Raw genomic sequence first — 22983 nt, 5'->3', positions numbered from 1 at the left:
ACTTGTACTTTAATCAATGTATGGTTTTAAGCTGGAATAAAAAACACAACAACAAACATTTTATTTCTATAGGAAATTTTGTTAAAATTTAATTTCTATAGAAAATGTTTTTAAAATTTTATTTCTATAGAAAATTTTGCCAAAATTTTATGTCCATAGAAAGCTTTGTCCAAATTTTGTTTCTATTGAAAATGTTGTTAATATTTTATTTCTATAGAAAATTTTGTTAAAAATTTAATATTTTGTTAAAATATTAATTCTAAAGAAAATTTTGTTAAAATTTTATTTCTATAGAAAATTTTGTCAAAATTGTATTTCTATAGAAAATTTTGTTAAAATTTTATTTCTATATACAATTTTGTCAAAATTTTATTTATATAGAAAATTTGATTTCTATTGAAAATAGGACATTTAGTTGAAATTTTATTTCTACAGAAACTTTTGTCAAAATTTTATCTCTATACAAAATTGTGTCAAAATATTATTTCTACACAAAATTTTATTTCTATAGAAAATTTTTCCCAAGTTTTATTTTTATAAAAAATTGTGTCAAAATTTTATTTATATAGAAAATTTTGTTAAAATTTTATTTCTATAAAATTTTTTGTTAAAATTTTAGTTTTATAGAAAATTTTGTAAAAATTTTATTTCTTTAGACAATTTTTTCAAAATGTTATTTCCATATGTTTAAATTTTATTTCTATAGAAATTTTTTAAAATTTTATTTCTGTAGAAAAAATTTTCAAAATTTTATTTCTATAGAAAATTTAGTCAAATTTTTATTTCTATAGGAAATTTTGTTAAAATTGTATTTCTATAGAAAAATTTTGTTAAAATTTTATTTATATAGAAAATGTTGTCAAATTTTATTTCTATAGAAAACTTTGAAAAACTTTAATTTCTATAGAAAAATTTTTTAAAATATTATTTCTATAGAAAATGTTGCTAAAATTTTATTTCCATAGAAAGCTTTGTCCAAATTTTATTTCTATAAAAAAATTTTTCAATATTTTATTTCTATAGAAAAATTTTTCAATATTTAATTTCTATAGAAAATTTTTGTTAAAATTTTTATTTCTATAGAAAAATTTTGTTAAAATTTTATTTATATAGAAAATGTTGTCCAAATTTTATTTCTATAGAAAAATTTTGTTAAAATTTTATTTAAATAGAAAATGTTGTTCAAATTTTTTTTCTATAGAAAACTTTGTAAAACTTTAATTTCTATAGAAAATTTTGTTAAAATTTTATTTCCATAGAAAGCTTTGTCCAAATTTTATTTCTATAGAAAAATTTTTCAATACTTTATTTCTATAGAAAATTTTATCAAAATTTTATTTCTATAGCAAATTTAAGAGTGTATTTCTATAGAAAATTTGTTTTCAATAAAATATCACATCGATGATTTCCGAAGGAGATCGGATTATCGAATTTTAAATAAGAAAATAAAATTAAACTTTGCCCTCGAGGTTGAATATATGAAAAGAAAATATTTGTAAAATATCGTACACATTCTTTTCTGTTGGCTTCACTTTTTTTTTGTTTTTTTTTTGAGTGTACATTCAGTAATATCTCCATCTCATAATCTCGCCCTCTCCGAAAATCAAATTTCGATATGTTACAAAAGAAATGACATAACATAGCACACCTCCCCATCTCATATAGAGAATCTAATAACAGCAAATAAGACAAGAACATCATGCATGCAGTATTAATTACAACTAATGCGATTTGCGAAATACAAACACTCATACGCAGTGAAGAACATCTCTCTCCCACCAAAAAAAAAAAAAAACACTCATACGCACTCTTGCACATTCAACCACACTCAACCACACCGACTACATAGAAAGAGGCATTTAGAGAATAAAATCCTTCCAAAGAGTATGAATGGATGAGTAATGTTGAAATTCTTATATATAAGTGTGTGTATGTATGTTTGTTTGTGTTAATATGCGTAAGTGGTTGTTTAAATTATCATGAATAGTTTATTAGACTGTGGAGGCTTGGTCGTTGTTGCCGGCATTTTATGGTTTACTATGCCTTGTTGTTGTTGTTGTTGTTGTTGTTGCTGCTGTTGCTCTCTGTTGTTGTTATTGTATTATGCTTACGCTTTACTTAGGCCAGACTCTGGGTATGGGCACATAAGCAACAACATCTTCACAAGAGCCCCAGCCTCATAATTTCCATCATCACTTAAACAATTCATAGGATTTTATTTTCATTCATTCATTCATCCATACATCCTTGTTGCCCGTTCTCCAGCATACAGTTTACAAAAATAAAAACCATTAAGCCACTATACATGAATGTAAAGTATACGCATTTACACTGGCCATTGTTAGAATATGCAAATGGGCATATTCAAAACAGGTGCTACAAAAAGCCCAACAAGAACGTATAAATCAAAAAGTGAGCGGCCAACATGTAAGCGCAATGAAGTACCCCAAAAGAAATAATTCGCAGCTTCATTTGACATAGTTATTTATTTGTTTGTGAACATTATTAGTCAACGTGACATAAATTACGCATAATGGGAGTAATATTAACAGACTGGGTTAGGTTAGAATGAATGAAAATGGGAGTCTGATATTTTCCAAGTTTGGCTGGATGGGTATTCTCAAATGTTTCTATGTATAAACTTTTTCTATAAATTATAGAAATCTAGTTTCTTCGTCGTATTCCATAGATATATACGCCACAAAGTTGACCAAAATTCCCTTAAAGATTTTGATTCCGAGTCAAAAGTGCTGCTTCATTAAAATAAGGACATTTTTTTACACAGAAACAAGCAATGAAAGTGTAAAGTAGGACGGGGCCGACTATATTATATCCTGCAACACTTTGTAGATCCTCATTTTCAATAGCATATCAACTGCGTGTATTGGGTTCTAATATATAAAGGTTTATGTTCCCATACACATATATTTAAATCCGACCCGATCTGCACAAAATTTGTTAGAGTTCTACAGAATGTATAGACCTTAAATTTAAGTCGGCTAATACTCTGGAGTGGAACACAATGTTAGTAAAAAAATATGGGAAATATTTAAAGGTAGAATTACATACCATGCGTTCAATGCGTCCGATGATTGAAGAGTTGAAATTTCTCTTCGAAATCAGAAGCTCGAATAGTATGCCGCAAACAGAAAAAAATTAACCCTTCCATCAACGCACGGATTGGCACATGGTGTGTAATTCAACATTAAATCTGAACCAATTTTGAGTCAACTTCGCAAAAGTGTATTTATAATTTATCGGTCGATAGATAACAGGTTGGCTGATAAGTCCCCGGTCTGACACATAGATGGCGTCGCTAGTATTAAATGCATATTATTTTTATATAGTACCAACCTTCAAATGATTCGTGTCAAAATTTGACGTCTGTAAGTCAATTAGTTTGTGAGATAGAGCGTCTTTTGTGAAGCAAGGTTAGGTTAGGTTATGTGGCAGCCCGATGTATCAGGCTCACTTAGACTATGCAGTCCATTGTGATACCACAGTGGTGAACTTCTCTATTATCACTGAGTGCTGCCCGATTCCATGTTAAGCTCAATGACAAGGGACCTCCTTTTTATAGCCGAGTCCGAACGGCGTTCCACATTCCAGTGAAACCACTTAGAGAAGCTTTGAAACCCTCAGAAATGTCACCAGTATTACTGAGGTGGGATAATCCACCGCTGAAAAATTTCTTGGTGTTCGGTCGTAGCAGGAATCGAACCCACGACCTTGTGTATGCAAGGCGGGCATGGTAACCATTGCACCACGGTGGCTTTTGTTATTGTGAAAAAATGGAAAAGAAGGAATTTCGTGTTTTGTTAAAATACTGTTTTCTGAAGGGAAAAAATACGGTGGAAGCAAACACTTGGCTTGATAATGAGTTTTTGGACTCTGCCCCAGGGAAATCAATAATAATTGATTAGTATGCAAAATTCAAGCGTGGTGAAATGAGCACAAAGGACGGTGAACGCAGTGGACGCCCGAAAGAGATGGTTACCGACGAAAACATCAAAAAAAAAATCCACAACATGATTTTGAACGACCGTAAAATGAAGTTGATCGAGGTAGCGGAGGCCTTAAAGATATCAAAGGAACGTGTTGGTCATATCATTCATCAATATTTGGAAATGCGGAAGCTCTGTGCAAAATGGGTGCCGCGTGAGCTCACATTTGACCAAAAACAAGAACGTGTTGATGATTCTGAGCGGTGTTTTCAGCTGGTAACTCGTAATACACCCGAGTTTTTCCGTCGATATGTGACAATGGATGAAACATGGCTCCATCACTACACTCCTGAGTCCAATCGACAGACGGCTGAGTGGACAGCGACCGTCTCCGAAGCGTGGAAAGACTCAAAAGTCCGCTGGCAAACTAATGGCCTCGGTTTTTTGGGATGCGCATGGAATAATTGTTATCGATTATCTTGAGAAGGGAAAACCCATCAACAGTGACTATTATATGGCGTTATTGGAGCGTTTGAAGGTCGAAATCACGGCAAAACGGCCCCATATGAAGAAGAAACAAGTATATACAGCAGTAAGTTCGGCCGGGCCGAATCTTAAATACCCACCACCATGAACCAAATATTAGGGTTTCCTTTGAAATTTCAGGAGGGCTTGAGGACTTGAGGACACTTCCCGAAGATAAATTTAAAGATTTCACCTATGAGGACTATATCAGATTCTGGATTTATAAGAACCATTTTTGTTTGAGTTTTAGAGGAATTTTTAACATCTCTTGTAAGTGTGCAAGAAAATTATAAAATAACGTCTTGATTTGAAATCTTAAATCTGTAGAAGTAAAATCTGGAAATTTTACATTGAGTTTCAAGCAATTTTCATGATCAGTGCGCCTTCTACACCCTCAAGAAGTGAAGTCGGTCTAAATGGAGGCATTACCAAATGGACCGATAAAAACTTAATCCGATACACGTTTTTGTGAGCCTAAAATACCAGAATATTTACAATTTCAGGCTAATCAGATAAAAACTACGGTTTCTAGAAACCCAAGGAGTTAAATCGGGAGATCGTTCTCATGGGAACTATACTAAAATATGGACCGATACTCACCGTTTTCGGCACACCTCTTTATGACCCGAAAATACCTCTAGATTTCCGATTTCAGGCAAATATGATAAAAACTTCGGATTCTAGAAGCACAAGAAGTAAAATCGGGAAATCGGTCTATATGGGGGCTATACCAAAATATGGACCGATACTCACCATTTTTGGCACACGTATTTGTGGTCATAAAATTTATGGTCTAGATTTCCAATTTCATACAAATTGGATAAAAACTACGGTTTCTATAAGCCCAAGACCCCAAATCGGGAGGTCGTTTTATATGGGGACCATACCAAAACATGGACCGATACTCACAATTTTTGGCACACGTAGTTGTGGTCCTACAATACCTCTAGATTTCCAATTTCAGGTAAATTGAATAAAAACTGCGGTTTCTATAAGCCCAAGAAGTAAAATCGGGAGATCGGTCTATATGGGGGCTATACCAAAACATGGACCTATACTCACCATTTTTGGCACACCTCTTTATGGTCATAAAATACCTCTATATTTCAAATTTCAGGCAAATTGGATAAAAACTACGATTTCTATAAGCCCAAGACCCCAAATCGGGAGGTCGGTTTATATGGGGATTATATCAAAACCTGGACCGATATAGCCCATCTTCGAACTTGACCTGCCTGCAGACAAAAGACGAGTTTGTGCAAAATTTCAGCACGATTGCTTCATTATTGAAGACTGTAGCGTGATTACAACAGACAGCCAGACAGACAGACAGACAGACAGACGGACAGACGGACAGACGGACATCGTTATATCGTCTTAGAATTTCTCCCTAATCAAAAATATATATACTTTATATAGCCGGAAATCGATATTTCGATGTGTTACAAACGGAATGACAAACTTATTATACCCCCGTCACCATTCTATGGTGGTGGGTATAAAAAGTGTTGTTCCACCAATACAACGCACCGTGCCGCAAATCATTGAGAACGATGGCAAAAATTCATGAATTGGGCTTCGAATTGCTTCCCCACCCACCGTATTCTCCAGATCTGGCCCCCAGCGACTTTTTCTTGTTCTCAGACCTCAAAAGGATGTTCGCGGGGAAAAAATTGGCGGCAATGAAGAGGTGAAACTGAGGCCTTTTTTGAGGTAAAACCGAAGTAGTACTACCAAAATGGTATCAAAAAATTGGAAGGTCGTTATAATCGTTGTATCGCTCTTGAAGGGAACTATGTTGAATAATAAAAACGAATTTTGACAAAAAAAAAATGTTTTTCTTTGTTAGACCGGGGACTTATCAGCCAACCTGTTATATGGGGGCTATACGTAAAAGTGGACCGATATGGCCCATTTGCAATACCATCCGACCTACATCAATAATAACTACTTGTGCCAAGTTTCAAGTCGATAGCTGGTTTCGTTCGGAAGTTAGCGTGATTTCAACAGACGGACGGACGGACGGACGGATGCTCAGATCGACTCAGAATTTCACCACGACCCAGAATATAAAGGGTGATTCTTTTGAGGTTAGGATTTTCATGCATTAGTATTTGACAGATCACGTGGGATTTCAGACATGGTGTCAAAGAGAAAGATGCTCAGTATGCTTTGACATTTCATCATGAATAGACTTACGATCTGCCACAACGTCGAATTTTCAGTGAATGGGCCCTAGAAAAGTTGGCAGAAAATCCGCTTTTTTATCGACAAATTTTGTTCAGCGATGAGGCTCATTTCTGGTTGAATGGCTACGTAAATAAGCAAAATTGCCGCATTTGGAGTGAAGAGCAACCAGAAGCCGTTCAAGAACTGCCCATGCATCCCGAAAAATGCACTGTTTGGTGTGGTTTGTACGCTGGTGGAATCATTGGACCGTATTTTTTCAAAGATGCTGTTGGACGCAACGTTACGGTGAATGGCGATCGCTATCGTTCGATGCTAACAAACTTTTTGTTGCCAAAAATGGAAGAACTGAACTTGGTTGACATGTGGTTTCAACAAGATGGCGCTACATGCCACACAGCTCGCGATTCTATGGCCATTTTGAGGGAAAACTTCGGAGAACAATTCATCTCAAGAAATGGACCGGTAAGTTGGCCACCAAGATCATGCGATTTGACGCCTTTAGACTATTTTTTGTGGGGCTACGTCAAGTCTAAAGTCTACAGAAATAAGCCAGCAACTATTCCAGCTTTGGAAGACAACATTTCCGAAGAAATTCAGGCTATTCCGGCCGAAATGCTCGAAAAAGTTGCCCAAAATTGGACTTTCCGAATGGACCACCTAAGACGCAGCCGCGGTCAACATTTAAATGAAATTATCTTCAAAAAGTAAATGTCATGGACCAATCTAACGTTTCAAATAAAGAACCGATGAGATTTTGCAAATTTTATGCGTTTTTAAAAAAAAAAAGTTATCAAGCTCTGAACAAATCACCCTTTATATTCTTTATGGGGTCTTAGAGCAATATTTCGATGTGTTACAAACGGAATGACAAAGTTAATATACCCCATCCTATGGTGAAGGGTATAAAAATGATTGAATCCGTGAATTTCGTGATTGAAATCGAAAATTCTTTTGTATGTAGACATATGTTTCCTTGCTGGCTAAGGTAATCTATCATAGTCTTAAGTGTAGATCTGGCGGTGTGAGATGATTCAATTTGGGTCTTATATGTTAGTGTCCTATGGAAGTTACATAATAGAATTATTCTTTCCAAATTGAACCATTTTTCACAACCACTGCGCATCATCGTCTCATATAACTAAAAAATAAACACATTTAAAGCATAACGATTTATCGAATTGGTATTCCCACTAAATAGTTCTGAATTTCACAAACTGTTTATATGTAATTTAATTTCATAAAATTATTATTATTACAATATTATAAATATAAATTAAATTTATATAAATTTATTATGGATCAATCCTTTCTGAAAAAGCAATTCAAAACAAGTATATACGGCCGTAAGTTTGGTCAGGCCGAATCTTATGTACCCTCCACCATGGATTGCGTAGAAACTTCTACGAAAGACTGTCATCCATAATCGAATTAATTGGGTTGTGGTATCTTAAAACTTCTTAACATCGTTTTCTAAATTGTTAGTTAGTCCATACGTGGCATATATTCGACAAAAAAAGGTATGTATAGGTAAGTCTACAAATAATTACGAATCGATATGGACTTTTGCACGGTACGTAGAGAGCCAGAATTGAAACATGAGATCGCTTATATGTGGGCTATATACAATTATGAACTTGATATGGATCAATTTTTGTGTGATTGGGGATCGATTTATCTGAGGGCTATATATAACTATAGACCGATATGGAGCTAGTTAGGCATGGTTGTTAACGGCCATATATTAGCGCAATGTATGTTACCAAATTTCAACTGACTCGGATGAAATTTGCTCCTCCAAGTGGCTCCAAAACCAAATCTCGGGATCGGTTTATATAAGGGCTATATATGATTATGCACTGATATGGGCTACTTTTGGCATGGTTGTTAAATATCATATACTACCACCACATACCAAATTTCAACCAGATCGGATGAATTTTGCTTCTCCGAAAGGCACCGGGGGTCAAATCTGGGGATGGGTTTATATGGGGGCTATATATAATTATTGACTGATATGAACCAATTCCTGCATGGTTATTGGATACCATATACTAACATCACGTATCAAATTTCAACCGAATCGGATGAATTTTGCTCTTCCAAGGGGCTCCGGAGGTCAAATCGGGGGATCGGTTTATATGGGGGCTATATATAATTATTGACCGATGTGGACCAATTTTTGCATAGTTGTTAGAAACCATATACTTACACCATGTACTTAGAGGCTCCGCAAGCCAAATCGGGGAATCGGTTTAAATTGGGGCTGTATATAATTATTAACCGATGTGGACCAATATTTGCATAGTTGTTAGAGACCTTGTACTTACATCATGTACCAAATTTCAGCCGGATCGAATGAAATTTGCTTCTCTTAGAGGCTCCGCAAGCCAAATCTGAGGATCGGTTTATATGGGGGCTATATATAATTATGGTCCGATGTAGACCAATTTTTGCATGGTTGTTAGAGATCATATGCTGACACCATGTACCAAATTTCAGCTGGATCGGATGAAATTTGTTTCTTTTAGGGTCCCCGCAAGTCAAATTTGGGGGTCCGTTCATATGGGGGCTATACGTAAAAGTGGACTGATATGGCCCATTTGCAATACCGATCCGACCTACGTCAATAATACTTACTTGTGCCAAGTTTCAAGTCGATAGCTTGTTTCGTTCAGAAGTTAGCGTGATTTCAACAGACGAACGGACGGACATGCTTAGATCGACTCAGAATTTCACCACGACCCATAATATGTTATGTACTTTATGGGATCTTAGAGCAATATTTCGATGTGTTACAAACGGAATGACAAAGTTATAGACCCCCATCCTATGGTGGAAGGTATAAAAAGATTGAATCGGCTAATTTCGTGATTGAAATCGAAAATTTTTTTTTGTATGTAGACATATGTTTCCTTGCTGGCTAAGGCAATCTACCATAGTCTTAAGTGTAGATTTGGCGGGGTGAGATGATTCAATCTGTGTCTTATATCTTATGTTATGTTATAGGTTATGTTATTCTTTCCAAATTGAACTATTTTGTCACAACCACTGTGCATCATCTTCTCACATAACTAAAAGATAAACAAGTAAGTAAAGTCTAAAGTCGGGCGGGGCCGACTATATTATACCCTGCACCACTTTGTAGATCTAAATTTTCGATACCATATCACATCCGTCAAATGTGTTGAGGGCTATATAATTTGATAGACTTCTACAAAATCTATAGACTTAAAATTTAAGTCGGCTAATTCACTAGGGTGGAACACAATGTTAGTAAAAAACTAGTAAGGAAAGTCTAAAGTCGGGCGGGGCCGACTATATTATACCCTGCACCACTTTGTAGATCTAAATTTTCGGTACCATATCACATCCGTCAAATGTTTTGGGGTCTATTTATAAAGGTTTGTCCCAAATACATACATTTAAATATCACTCGATCTGGACAGAATTTGACAGAATTCTACAAAATCTATAGACTCAAAATTTATGTCCGCTAATGCACTAGGGAGGAACACAATGTTAGTAAAAAAAATATGGAAAACATTTAAATCTGAAGCAATTTTACGAAAACTTCGCAAAAGATTATTTTTGTTGGTATTTTGACCATTTTTGTCGAAATCAGAAAAACATATATATGGGAGCTATATCTAAATCTGAACCGATTTCAACCAAATTTGGCACGCATAGCTACAATGCTAATTCTACTCCCTGTGCACAATTTCAACTAAATCGGAGCAAAAAATTGGCCTCTGTGGTCATATGAGTGTAAATCGGGCGAACGATATATATGGGAGCTATATCTAAATCTGAACCGATTTCAACCAAATTTGGCACGCATAGCTACAATGCTAATTCTACTCCCTGTGCAAAATTTCAACTAAATCGGAGCAAAAAATTAGCCTCTATGGTCATATGAGTGTAAATAGGGCGAAAGCTATATATGGGAGCTATATCTAAATCTGAACCGATTTCAATAAAATTTGGCACACTAGACTACACTACTAATTGAACTCCTAGTGCAAAATTTCAACCAAATTGGGGTAAAACTGTGGCTTCTGGGACCGTATTAGTCCATATCGGGCGAAAGATATATATGGGAGCTATATCTAAATCTGAACCGATTTCTTCCAAAATCAATAGGTATCTATTCTGAGCCAAAACACATACTTGTGCCAAATTTGAAGTCGATTGGACTAAAACTGCGACCTAGACTTTGATTACAAAAATGTGTTCACGGACAGACGGACAGACGGACAGACGGACATGGCTATATCGACTCAGGAGCCCACCCTGAGCATTTTTGCCAAAGACACCATGTGTCTATCTCGTCTCCTTCTGGGTGTTGCAAACATATGCACTAACTTATAATACCCTGTTCCACAGTGTGGCGCAGGGTATAAATATGGGAAACATTTAAATCTGATGCAATTTTAAGGAAACTTCGCAAAAGTTTATTTATGATTTATCGCTCGATATATATGTATTAGAAGTTTAGGAAAATTAGAGTCATTTTTACAACTTTTCGACTAAGCAGTGGCGATTTTACAAGGAAAATGTTGGTATTTTGACCATTTTTGTCGAAATCGGAAAAACATATATGTGGGAGCTATATATAAATCTGAACCGATTTCAACCAAATTTGGCACGCATAGTAACAATGCTCATTCTACTCCCTGTGCAAAATTTCAACTAAATCGGAGTTAAAAATTGGCCTCTGTGGTCATATGAGTGTAAATCGGGCGAAAGCTATATATGGGAGATATATCTAAATCTGAACCGATTTCAACCAAATTTGGCACGCATAGCTACAATGCTAATTCTACTCCCTATGCAAAATTTCAACTAAATCGGAGCAAAAAATTGGCCTCTGTGGTCATATTTGTGTAAATAGGCCTAAAACTATATATGGGAGCTATATCAAAATCTGCACCGATTTCAACCAAATTTGGCACGCATAGCTACAACGCTAATTCTACTCCCTGTGCAAAATTTCAAATTAATCGGGGTAAAAGATTGGCCACTGTGGTCATATGAGTGTAAATCGGGCGAACGATATATATGGGAGCTGTATCTAAATCTGACACTACTAATTGTACTCCTAGTGCAAAATGTCAACCAAATTGGGGTAAAACTCTGTCTTCCGGGACCGTATTAGTCCATATCGGGCGAAAGATATATATGGGAGCTATATCTAAATCTGAACCGATTTCAATAAAATTTGGCACACTTGACTATAGTACCAATTGTTCTTCTTGTGCAAAATTTTAAGCAAATTAGGGTAAAACTCTGGCTTCTGGGGCCATATAAGTCCATATCGGGCGAAATATATATATGGGAGCTATATCTAAATCTGAACCGATTTCTTCCAAAATTAATAGGTATCTATTCTGAGCCAAAACACATACTAGTGCCAAATTTGAAGTCGATTGGACTAAAACTGCGACCTAGACTTTGATTACAAAAATGTGTTCACGGACAGACGGACAAGGCTATATCGACTCAGGAGCCCATCCTGAGCATTTTTGCCAAAGACACCATGTGTCTATCTCGTCTCCTTCGGGTGTTGCAAACATATGCACTAACTTATAATACCCTGTTCCACAGTGTGGCGCAGGGTATAATAAAGATAACCATATAAAGCATAACGATTTATCGAATTCGTATTCCCATAAAATAGTTCTGAATTTCATAAAATTTTTATATGTTATGTATTATCATAAAATTACTATTATTACAATATTATAAATATAAATTATATTTATATAAATTTATTATGGATCAATACTTTCTGAAAAAAAAACTGCGAAATATCGAAGATAAAACATATATAAAATCTCAAGCTCGAAAAAATCCTAGAACTTTCATTTAAAAAGTAATAAAGTCAAAAAAGCGCAAAAACCATAAAATTTGTATATTTTATCATAAATGAGTCGATCTTGCACTTGCAAAATACAAAATTTTCTTTAAGAATTGTAATAAAATTAATTATGTCTGGCAATATGCTTTATTTAAAAATTTTCAAAATTAGCATACGTGACTTCACATTTGAGAGAACAGGTACAGGTTTTTTTATTAATCACTTATCTAAATTTTAGCTCTTTCTCATTTCATTCAATATCAATGTAACCTATTTAATTGGCATACAGTGTACGAACCCTTTAATAACTGGCACATGTATAAGAAGTGCGTAGACAGCAAACAAAAAATATACGCATGAATAAATTGCACAAACAAACAAAAAAAAATTGAAATGGGATTTGCAGCATTTCATTCATAAAAATATAGAGAGAAATCTTTCACTATAATCTTTTACTTACCTATGGTGTGGGTCAATGTCTCTATAATGATGAAGAGACTTTGAAGAGTGTTGAAATTTGACAAAAAAATAAAAAAGCTGTTATCACAAAGCAAAGTGATCTCACCACGAATAGCTAACGGTGGTAATGTGTAACTCTTTCATAGCTTGATGATGTCAAATAGAGAACAGAGACAGAAAAACGGCAATGGACATTATGTTGATATGCCGGCATTGGATAAAAACACACGTTGAGCACACACTCACCAAAACACGAGTGAGAGACTAAAGGCGAGAGGCTGAACAATATCACACAATCAGACAACAATGAATAAATTTAATGAAATCACTTGTACACACACTGACACGGACACACTCTCTGTCAAACACTAGTACTCTTTTTTTTCGTTTGTTTTTATTTTTACTATGAAAAGAGAACACTCCAAAAAAATCTCTGGGAACCTCTGACCACTTTAAGAGGATATTTTAGTGCGTTTTGTATTTTCGTTTTTCACTCACTTTTTTTGGGGGAATTTTCACTTCCATTCTTTTGTATGAGTGTCTGACTGAAGTGTGGATATTTTTCGATCACAGATTGCTTAAGGTTGTTGTTGTTTTTGTTTTTTCATTCACATGAGGCAAACATGAACGTAGTTGTGGTTAGCCAACACGAACTAGGTCGACGACCATCCTCTTGAGAATGGGTATGGGAATGGGGTGGAGAGTAACATGCCACGAGAAACTGCAATCACCAGAATCTTTACAAATAAACGATCAACAAAACAGCGAATTTAAATTGCCTCACACCAAACACTTTTGGACACGCACACACACACACATGCATACACCCGTGAAGAGTAACAAACCGGAAAAGCTTTTCAACTAAACGGAAAGCTTAACGTGTTCCACTAGGATAACAAGGAAAAGTGCTACACTGGCATTTACACATGCCAAGCCAAGCTAGGCTAGGCCACAAGTGGGCAAACAAGTCACCGACCGTTTCACCTGCAATCACACGGCAATTGGGTTAGGGCAGAGACGTATTCCGAAAAGAAACAACAAACGGGCAAACACACAATTTCATGGGGATTCACCAATGCATTTACCGGACGAATGGTTATTGCATGATAGACTTTCGCCAAACAAAAAAATGTCTGCTGCCCAAAAAGAAAGTCCGAAAAAAACACCCAATGGAATTAATGATGACTACGATGCTGGCTATCTAATGATGATGTTATTCTCTTGTTATCCTTTTTTTTTGGGGGCTGCTAGACAAATGGTAAAGCCATGCACCTCTAACTTGACAAGAATCCTTTGTTGTTGTTGTTTTTTCTTTGGGTGCCAATCAGGTCTTGTTCGTTTTTTTGTATTTTTATTTTTAATTTAATTTTCGTTTTGTTTCCTGGGAAGGGGGGTCGGGGCTAAAGCTTGTTTGGTAATTTGTTTTTCTTTTTGTTGTCGCTTTTGTTTGATACTCGTTTCTTGGCACGTATTTGTTTTTTTCCTCTATGTTAAACCGAAAAGGACTACACGAATTGTTTTTGTTGTTGCCGTTATCGTTGTTGTTGTTATTCGCACACTGAACTATACCGTCATCCGCACAGAAACAAATCGCCAACCAATGTATGCAATGCACGCCAACAAACTGTGCACCAAGCTTTCCACCAACTCCAGCTCGAACCTACTCTGCTGCCTGCCAGGCTAAGGCAGCCGCCACTCTGTTTGCCGGTATTGCATTCTACATTTATTTGTTGCTACCCATACAGTAACAACAACAAAATGAATGTTACCAATACCAGCAACAAACAAACGGTAACTGTGCAACAACACAGAGAGGCATCTCAAAACACCAACACACAATCACCATCATTTTATGCCTATAGGGCACCGGCCGGTATTGAACATCAGGATTTTGTAAAATGATGGGGGGGGATATGAAGACGATGGGGTAAGCGCATCAACAACAACAAAAAAAGAGTTATAATGACGACGACGCATCGCTGCAACTGCAAGTGTAAATGATACCATAGATGTAAATACACTGAAAAAAACAAACCTCCAGAATTCTATAACGAAAATTGGGGTAGAGATAATATTTCGTCACGAATAGTGGGGAATTATATGAGTGCATTTTCAAGGAACCCATATGTCTATACAAATTAAAATTTCTATAGAAAATTTTGTCAACATTTTATTTCTATAAAAAATGTTTGTCAAAATTTTATTTCTATTAATTTTGACAAAAATTTTATTCCTATAGAAAAATTTTTCAAAATTTTATTTCTATAAAATATTTTGTCAAAATATCAAAATATTTAGCAAATTTTAAAAAAAATTTTTCTACAGAAATTTTTGTAAAAATTTTATTTCTATAGAAAATTTTGTCAAAATTTTATTCATATGGAATTTTTTGTCAAAATTTTATTCTTATGGAAGATTTTGTTAAAAATTTATTCCAATAGAAAATGTTTTCACAATTTTTTTTATTTCGAAAATTTTTTTCAAAATTTTACTTTTATTTTGTAAAAATTTTTGTAAAAATTTTATTTCTATAGAAAATTTTGTCAAAATTTTATTCATATGGAATTTTTTGTCAAAATTTTATTCTTATGGAAGATTTTGTTAAAAATTTATTCCAATAGAAAATGTTTTCACAATTTTTTTTATTTCGAAAATTTTGTCAAAATTTTACTTTTATTGAAAATTTTGTCAAAATTTTACTTCTATTGAAAATTTTATTTCTATAGAAAATTTTTGCAAAATTTTATTTCTATAGAAAATTTTTGCAAAATTTTATTTCTATGGAAAATTGTGACCAAATTTTATTTCTATAGAAACTTTTCTCAAAATGTTATTTCTATAGAAACATTTCTCAAAATTCTATTTCTATAGAAAATTTTGTCAAAACTTTATTTCTACAAGAAAATTGGACAAACTTGATTTCTAGTATAACATTGGCCAAATTTGATTTCTAAAGAAAATGTTGCCAAAATTTTATTTCCATAGAAAATTTTGTCAACATTTTATTTCCATAGAAAAATTTTTCAAATTTTTGGTTTCTATGCAAAGTTTTATGAAAATATTATTTCTATAGAAAATTTTTAAAAATTACTATTTTAGCGGTTAAACTCGAACTTAATACTCACCTTAAAAATTTTTTACAGTGTATGCCCTCTTAACTAAAGCTAAAAAACAAGACGACAACGATGACGACAACAAATATGATAGGTATATACACAGCAGACTTCAAGCCTTGCCTTGCTGTCTGTCATTCTCTGTCTTAAAAAGGCATTCTAAGCAAATCGTCATCGTCGTCATCATCAACAACGTCCTAGCATAAACCACACAAAAATGACTTAGGAAACAAAATGTTGTTGCACTGCCTGAACAAAACAGAAAAAAAACAAAATCCAAACAACCTGCAAAAAAACTTCTCTGCTCATACATCCTGATGGTATTGTATAGAAGACATACATGGCGGGAATCCTTACACATACTCTTCATCCATAATCGCTGGTAATATGGAGGGGAAAGAGCATGCGAAATGTTTTTATTTATTTTTTGGCTCTCTCTCTCTCTTTCCAAGCTATCAAGAAGCACCAACAAGCCTACCAAACTATAAGTTGGACCCGATGGCACATCAACTCAAAGGACAATCAGCGACAGCCATCCTTCTGTGTTATCCTGCCTGTGTAGTATCTGATTTGTCTTGCACTCATAAAGTCAAACACACATACACACACACTTTTATACTCACATACTCTAGTGTGATATGAGATAAACACAAAACACACATATAACACAACGAAGAGCATTAAAAAACGCTACAGCAGCAAATGAAGTGCTCATCATCATCGTCATCTCTATCGCCGTCATCATTTTGCACGAAAAAAAGATGACTATGATGCACCGCACTACACCGGCACTTAGTCGAATGTTGCACACAAACCACTGCACTGCATCTATCGAATGGTATATTTATAGAAAAAAAGCAACGATTAAAAATATTAAAAAAAACACCAACACAGACACGGTAGGTCTTAGCTCAAGCCAACTAAATGCAACGAGAGACCATTGAAAAGGACTATACACTCTCATATAGTATCCTTCAAGAGGCCATCTCTTATGCACTGTGGTTTTTGGTGTCAATGAAGATAGGGGTTTTTTAGGGATAAATAATTATGGAATTTTTTTAAAAAATTTATTTCTATAGAAAATTTTTAGAAAATTTTATTTCTATAGAAAATTTTGACAAAATTGTATTTCTATAGAAAATTTAGACAAAATTTTATTTCCATAGAAATTTTGTTAAAAATTTTATTTCTATAGAAAATTTTGGCAAAATTTAATTTCTATAGAATTTTTTTTTTCACAATTTTATTTCTATAGAAAACATTGTGAATATTTTATTTCTACAGAAAATTCTGTTAAAAAATTATTTCCAGAAAATTTTGACAAGATTTTATTTCCGTAGAAAATTTTGACAAAATTGTATTTCTATGTACAATCTCGTCAAACTTTTATTTCTATTTACAATTTTGTCAAAATTTTATTTCTATAGAAAAAACATTTTGTCGAAATTCTATTTCTACAGGAAATTTTGTCAAATTTTTATTTCTATAGACAATTTTGACAAAATTTTATTTCTATAGACAATTTTGACAAAATTTTATTTCTATATACAATTTTGTCAAAATTTTATTTTCATAGAAAATTCTGTTAAAATTTCATTTGCAGAAAATTTTGACAAGATTTTATTTCCATAGAAAATTTTGACAAAATTTTATATTTATATACAATTTCCTTAAACTTTTATTTCTATATACAATTTTGTCAAAATTTTATTTCTATAGAAAAATTTTTTTGTCGAAATTCTATTTCTACAAGAAATTTTGTCAACTTTTTATTTCTAAAGAAATTTTTTTTCAAAATGTTATTTCTATAGACACAATTTTATTTCTATATACAATTTTGTTAAAATTTTATTTTCATAGAAAATTTTGTTAAAATTTTGTGAAAATTTAATTTCTATAGAAAATTTTGTCAAAATTTTACTTCTATTGAAAATTTTGTCAAAATTTTATTTCTATAGAAAATTTTGTCAAAATTTTATTTCTATAGAAAATATTGTTAAAATTTTATTTCTATAGAAAATTTTGTCAAAATTTTATTTCTATAGAAAATTCTGTTAAAATTTTATTTCCATAGAAAATTTTGTGAAAAATTTATTTCTAAAGAAATTTTTTTTCTATAGAAAATTTTGTCAAAATTTTATTTCAATAGAAAATTGTGTCAACATTTTATTTCCATAGAAAATTTTGTTTAAATTTTATTTCTATAGAAAATGTTGTCAAAATTGTTTTGTATAGAAAATCTTGCCAAGCTGTTATTTCTATAGAAAAATTTGACATTTTATTTCTATAGAAAATTTTGTGAAAATGATGTACAGATTTTATTTCTATAGAAAAAAAATTCTATAGAAAATTATGTCAAAATTTTATTTCCATAGAAAATTTTTTTAAAATTTTATTTTTAAAGGAAATTTTTTTAAAATTTTATTTCTATAGAAAATTTTGTTAAAATTTTATTTTCATAGAAAGTTTTGTAAAAATTTAATTTCTATAGAAAATTTTGTCAACTTTTATTTCTATAGAAAATTTTGTCAAAATTTTATTTCTATAGAAAATTCTGTAAAAATTTTATTTCCATAGAAAATTTTGTGAAAATTTTATGTCTATAAAAAATTTTCTGAAAATATTATTTCTATAGAGAATTCTGTTAAAATTTTATTTCCATAGAAAATTTTGTGAAAATTTTATTTGTATAGAAAATTTTGTCAAAATTTTATTTCTATAAAAATTTTCTGAAAATATTATTTCAATAGAGAATTCTAATAAAATTTTATTTCCATAGAAAATTTTGTGAACATTTTATTTCTAACGAAAATTTTTTCTATAGAAAATTTTGTCAAAATTTTATTTCTACAGAAAATTTTGTCAAAATTTTATTTCTATAGAAAATTTTTTCAAAATTTTTTTCTATAGAACATTTTGCCAAGCTGTTATTTTTATAGAAAATTTTGTGAAAATTATTTTAGATTTTACTTCTATAGAAAAAAAAATTATTTCTATAGAAAATTCTGTTAAAATTTTACTTCCATAGAAAATTTTGTGAAAATTTTATTTCTATAAAAAAATTTGTCAGAATTTTATTATAGACAATTTTGTGAAAATTTTATTTCTATATACAATTTTGTCAAAATTTTATTTCTATATACAATTTTGTCAAAATTTTATTTTTCTATACAATTTTGTCAAAATTTTATTTTTCTATACAATTTTTTTCTAAAAAATTTTGTTGAAATTTTATTTTCAAAGAAAATTTTGTCAAAATTTTATTTCTATAGGAAATTCTGTAAAAATTTTATTTCCATAGAAAATTTTGTGAAAATTTTAATTGTATAGAAAATTTTGTCAAATTTTATGTCTATAAAAAATTTTCTGAAAATATTATTCCTATAGAGAATTCTTTTAAAATTTTATTTCCATAAAAAATTTTTATTTTAGAATTTTACTTCTATTGAAAATTTTGTCAAAATTTTATTTCTATAGAAAATTTTGTCAAAATTTTATTTCTATAGAAAATATTGTTAAAATTTTATTTCTATAGAAAATTTTGTCAAAATTTTATTTCTATAGAAAATTCTGTTAAAATTTTATTTCCATAGAAAATTTTGTGAAAGATTTATTTCTAAAGAAATTTTTTTTCTATAGAAAATTTTGTCAAAATTTTATTTCAATAGAAAATTGTGTCAACATTTTATTTCCATAGAAAATTTTGTTTAAATTTTATTTCTATAGAAAATGTTGTCAAAATTGTTTTGTATAGAAAATCTTGCCAAGCTGTTATTTCTATAGAAAATTTTGACAACATTTTATTTCTATAGAAAATTTTGTGAAAATTATGTACAGATTTTATTTCTATAGAAAAAAAATTCTATAGAAAATTATGTCAAAATTTTATTTCCATAGAAAATTTTTTTAAACTTTTATTTTTAAAGGAAATTTTTTTAAAATTTTATTTCTATAGAAAATTTTGTTAAAATTTTATTTTCATAGAAAGTTTTGTAAAAATTTAATTTCTATAGAAAATTTTATCAACTTTTATTTCTATAGAAAATTTTGTCAAAATTTTATTTCTATAGAAAATTCTGTAAAAATTTTATTTCCATAGAAAATTTTGTGAAAATTTTATGTCTATAAAAAATTTTCTGAAAATATTATTTCTATAGAGAATTCTGTTAAAATTTTATTTCCATAGAAAATTTTGTGAAAATTTTATTTGTATAGAAAATTTTGTCAAAATTTTATTTCTATAAAAATTTTCTGAAAATATTATTTCAATAGAGAATTCTGTTAAAATTTTATTTCCATAGAAAATTTTGTGAACATTTTATTTCTAACGAAAATTTTTTCTATAGAAAATTTTGTCAAAATTTTATTTCTACAGAAAATTTTGTCAAAATTTTATTTCTATAGAAAATTTTTTCAAAATTTTTTTCTATAGAACATTTTGCCAAGCTGTTATTTTTATAGAAAATTTTGTGAAAATTATTTTAGATTTTACTTCTATAGAAAAAAAAATTATTTCTATAGAAAATTCTGTTAAAATTTTACTTCCATAGAAAATTTTGTGAAAATTTTATTTCTATAAAAAAATTTGTCAGAATTTTATTATAGACAATTTTGTGAAAATTTTATTTCTATATACAATTTTGTCAAAATTTTATTTCTATATACAATTTTGTCAAAATTTTATTTTTCTATACAATTTTGTCAAAATTTTATTTTTCTATACAATTTTTTTCTAAAAAATTTTGTTGAAATTTTATTTTCATAGAAAATTTTGTCAAAATTTTATTTCTATAGGAAATTCTGTAAAAATTTTATTTCCATAGAAAAATTTGTGAAAATTTTAATTGTATAGACAATTTTGTCAAATTTTATTTCTATAAAAAATTTTCTGAAAATATTATTTCTATAGAGAATTCTGTTAAAATTTTATTTCCATAGAAAATTTTGTGAAAATTGTATTTGTATAGAAAATTTTGTCAAAATTTTATTTCTATAAAAATTTTTCTGAAAATATTATTTCTATAGAGAATTCTGTTAAAATTTTATTTCCATAGAACACTTTGTGAACATTTTATTTCTAAAGAAAATTTTTTCTATAGAAAATTTTGTCAAAATTGTATTTCTATAGAAAATTTTGTCAAAATTGTATTTCTATAGAAAATTTTTTCAAAATTTTTTTCTATAGAACATTTTGCCAAGCTGTTGTTTTTATAGAAAATTTTGTGAAAATTATTTTAGATTTTATTTCTATAGAAAAAAAATTATTTCAGTAGAAAATTCTGTTAAAATTTTATTTCCATAGAAAATTTTGTGAAAATTTTATTTCTATAAAAAAATGTGTCAGAATTTTATTATAGACAATTTTGTGAAAATTTTATATCTATATACAATTTTGTCAAAATTTTATTTCTATATACAATTTTGTCAAAATTTTATTTTTATATACAGTTTTGTCAAAATTTTATTTCTATATACAATTTTGTCGAATTTTTATTTCTATAGGAAATTTTGTCGAAATTTAATTTCTATAGGAAATTTTTGGATAAGTATATTTTGCAAATTCTACCAAAAAATAAAAAATCTACTTATACAATTATTTTTCGAGCTTTATGGACAGATAGAGATTAAGGAACATGGTCTATATCTATGGTCTAGATCTATATCTATACTAAAGGCTGTGGAAAGGTTCATTCGCCCGAACCGAAACATGTACAGTCCAGGCGTGTATAGATTTGTATCTGGCGTTTTCTTTTCAATGGCTCTATTAACCATGTTCCTTAATCTCTATCTGTCCATAAAGCTCGAAAAATAATTGTATAATTAGATATAATGCATTTGGACGTCAATTGCCTGTTTCGGTATCAGGCTAACATGTAATATAAAAAATCTACTGTTTTTGGTAGAATTCTACCAACTGTGGCTAGCGCCCCCTGATTCGATATAGCCATAGCTGTCTTTTTAAGAACACATTTTTGTAATCAAAGTCTAGGTCGCACTTTTAGTCCAATCGACTTCAAATTTGGCACAATTAGAGTTTTGGGTCAGAATATAATCCTATTGCTTTTGGAAGAAATCGGTTTAATTTTAGATATAGCTTTCATATATATCTTTCGCCCGCTATCCATCTATATGGTCCCAGAGTTTTAGCCCAATTGGCTTTTAATTTTGCACAACGAGTACAACCGACAATGTCGTTAAGTGTGCTAAATTTAGTTGAAATAGGTTGAGATTTAGATATAGCTTCTATATATATTTTTCGCCCTATTTCTAGTCATATGACCGGGACCACTTCGAATATTTTGAAATTTTGTACAGAGAGTACAATTTATATGTGGGCAAAGTGTGCCCAAATTTGTCCAAATCGGCTTAGATTGATACAAAACCCCTTGTGATATTGGTAAATATGACCAAAATACCCACATCTTCCTTATAAAATCACCACTACTAAGTCGAAGACTTGTAAAAATTACTCACCCACACCTCTTATACACATCTATCGACCGATAAATCATAAATGCTCTTTGGCGAAATGCACTTTAGATCATATGAATGGAAATGCTGATCAGCCAGGCATGAATCATCCATCGAAACAAGTGATACTAAGTGTTAATCAGGACGAATTTTTGGGCTGATGGTTTAAGACTTCCATAACATAAGCAGCGTTATCATGCTGCAAAACCACCATGTCGTGGCCTTGCAAATATTCTGACACGTAATGCTCTGTTCGAACCCATCAATTGAGTTCGATACAAAGTTTATGTTATTGTTTCACTCGTTCGCACAAATCATAGTACACCACTCCCACATAGTCCCATTTGTGGATGTGAGTAAACATTAATTTGCACTTTCAATATTTAAAGGTTGAATAGCGATATTATTATACGAATAAAATTTT

General features: G+C 31.0%; 1 protein-coding gene across 1 annotated transcript in view; it reads right to left on the bottom strand.

Annotated features, from left to right (window-relative positions):
* Positions 1-14584, bottom strand: part of LOC142219665 (uncharacterized) — an 89851-nt gene extending 75267 nt beyond the window's left edge. The window contains exon 1 of the mRNA XM_075288551.1: positions 12977-14584. The gene's annotated coding sequence lies outside the window, so the exon portion shown is untranslated. The remainder of the gene's footprint in view (positions 1-12976) is intronic.
* Between the last annotated feature and the right edge of the window lie 8399 nt (positions 14585-22983).

Source organism: Haematobia irritans, chromosome 1 (assembly GCF_050003625.1).
Source record: "Haematobia irritans isolate KBUSLIRL chromosome 1, ASM5000362v1, whole genome shotgun sequence".
NCBI classification, from domain to species: Eukaryota; Metazoa; Arthropoda; class Insecta; order Diptera; family Muscidae; genus Haematobia; species Haematobia irritans.
This window is presented reverse-complemented; position numbering and strand designations above follow the sequence as displayed.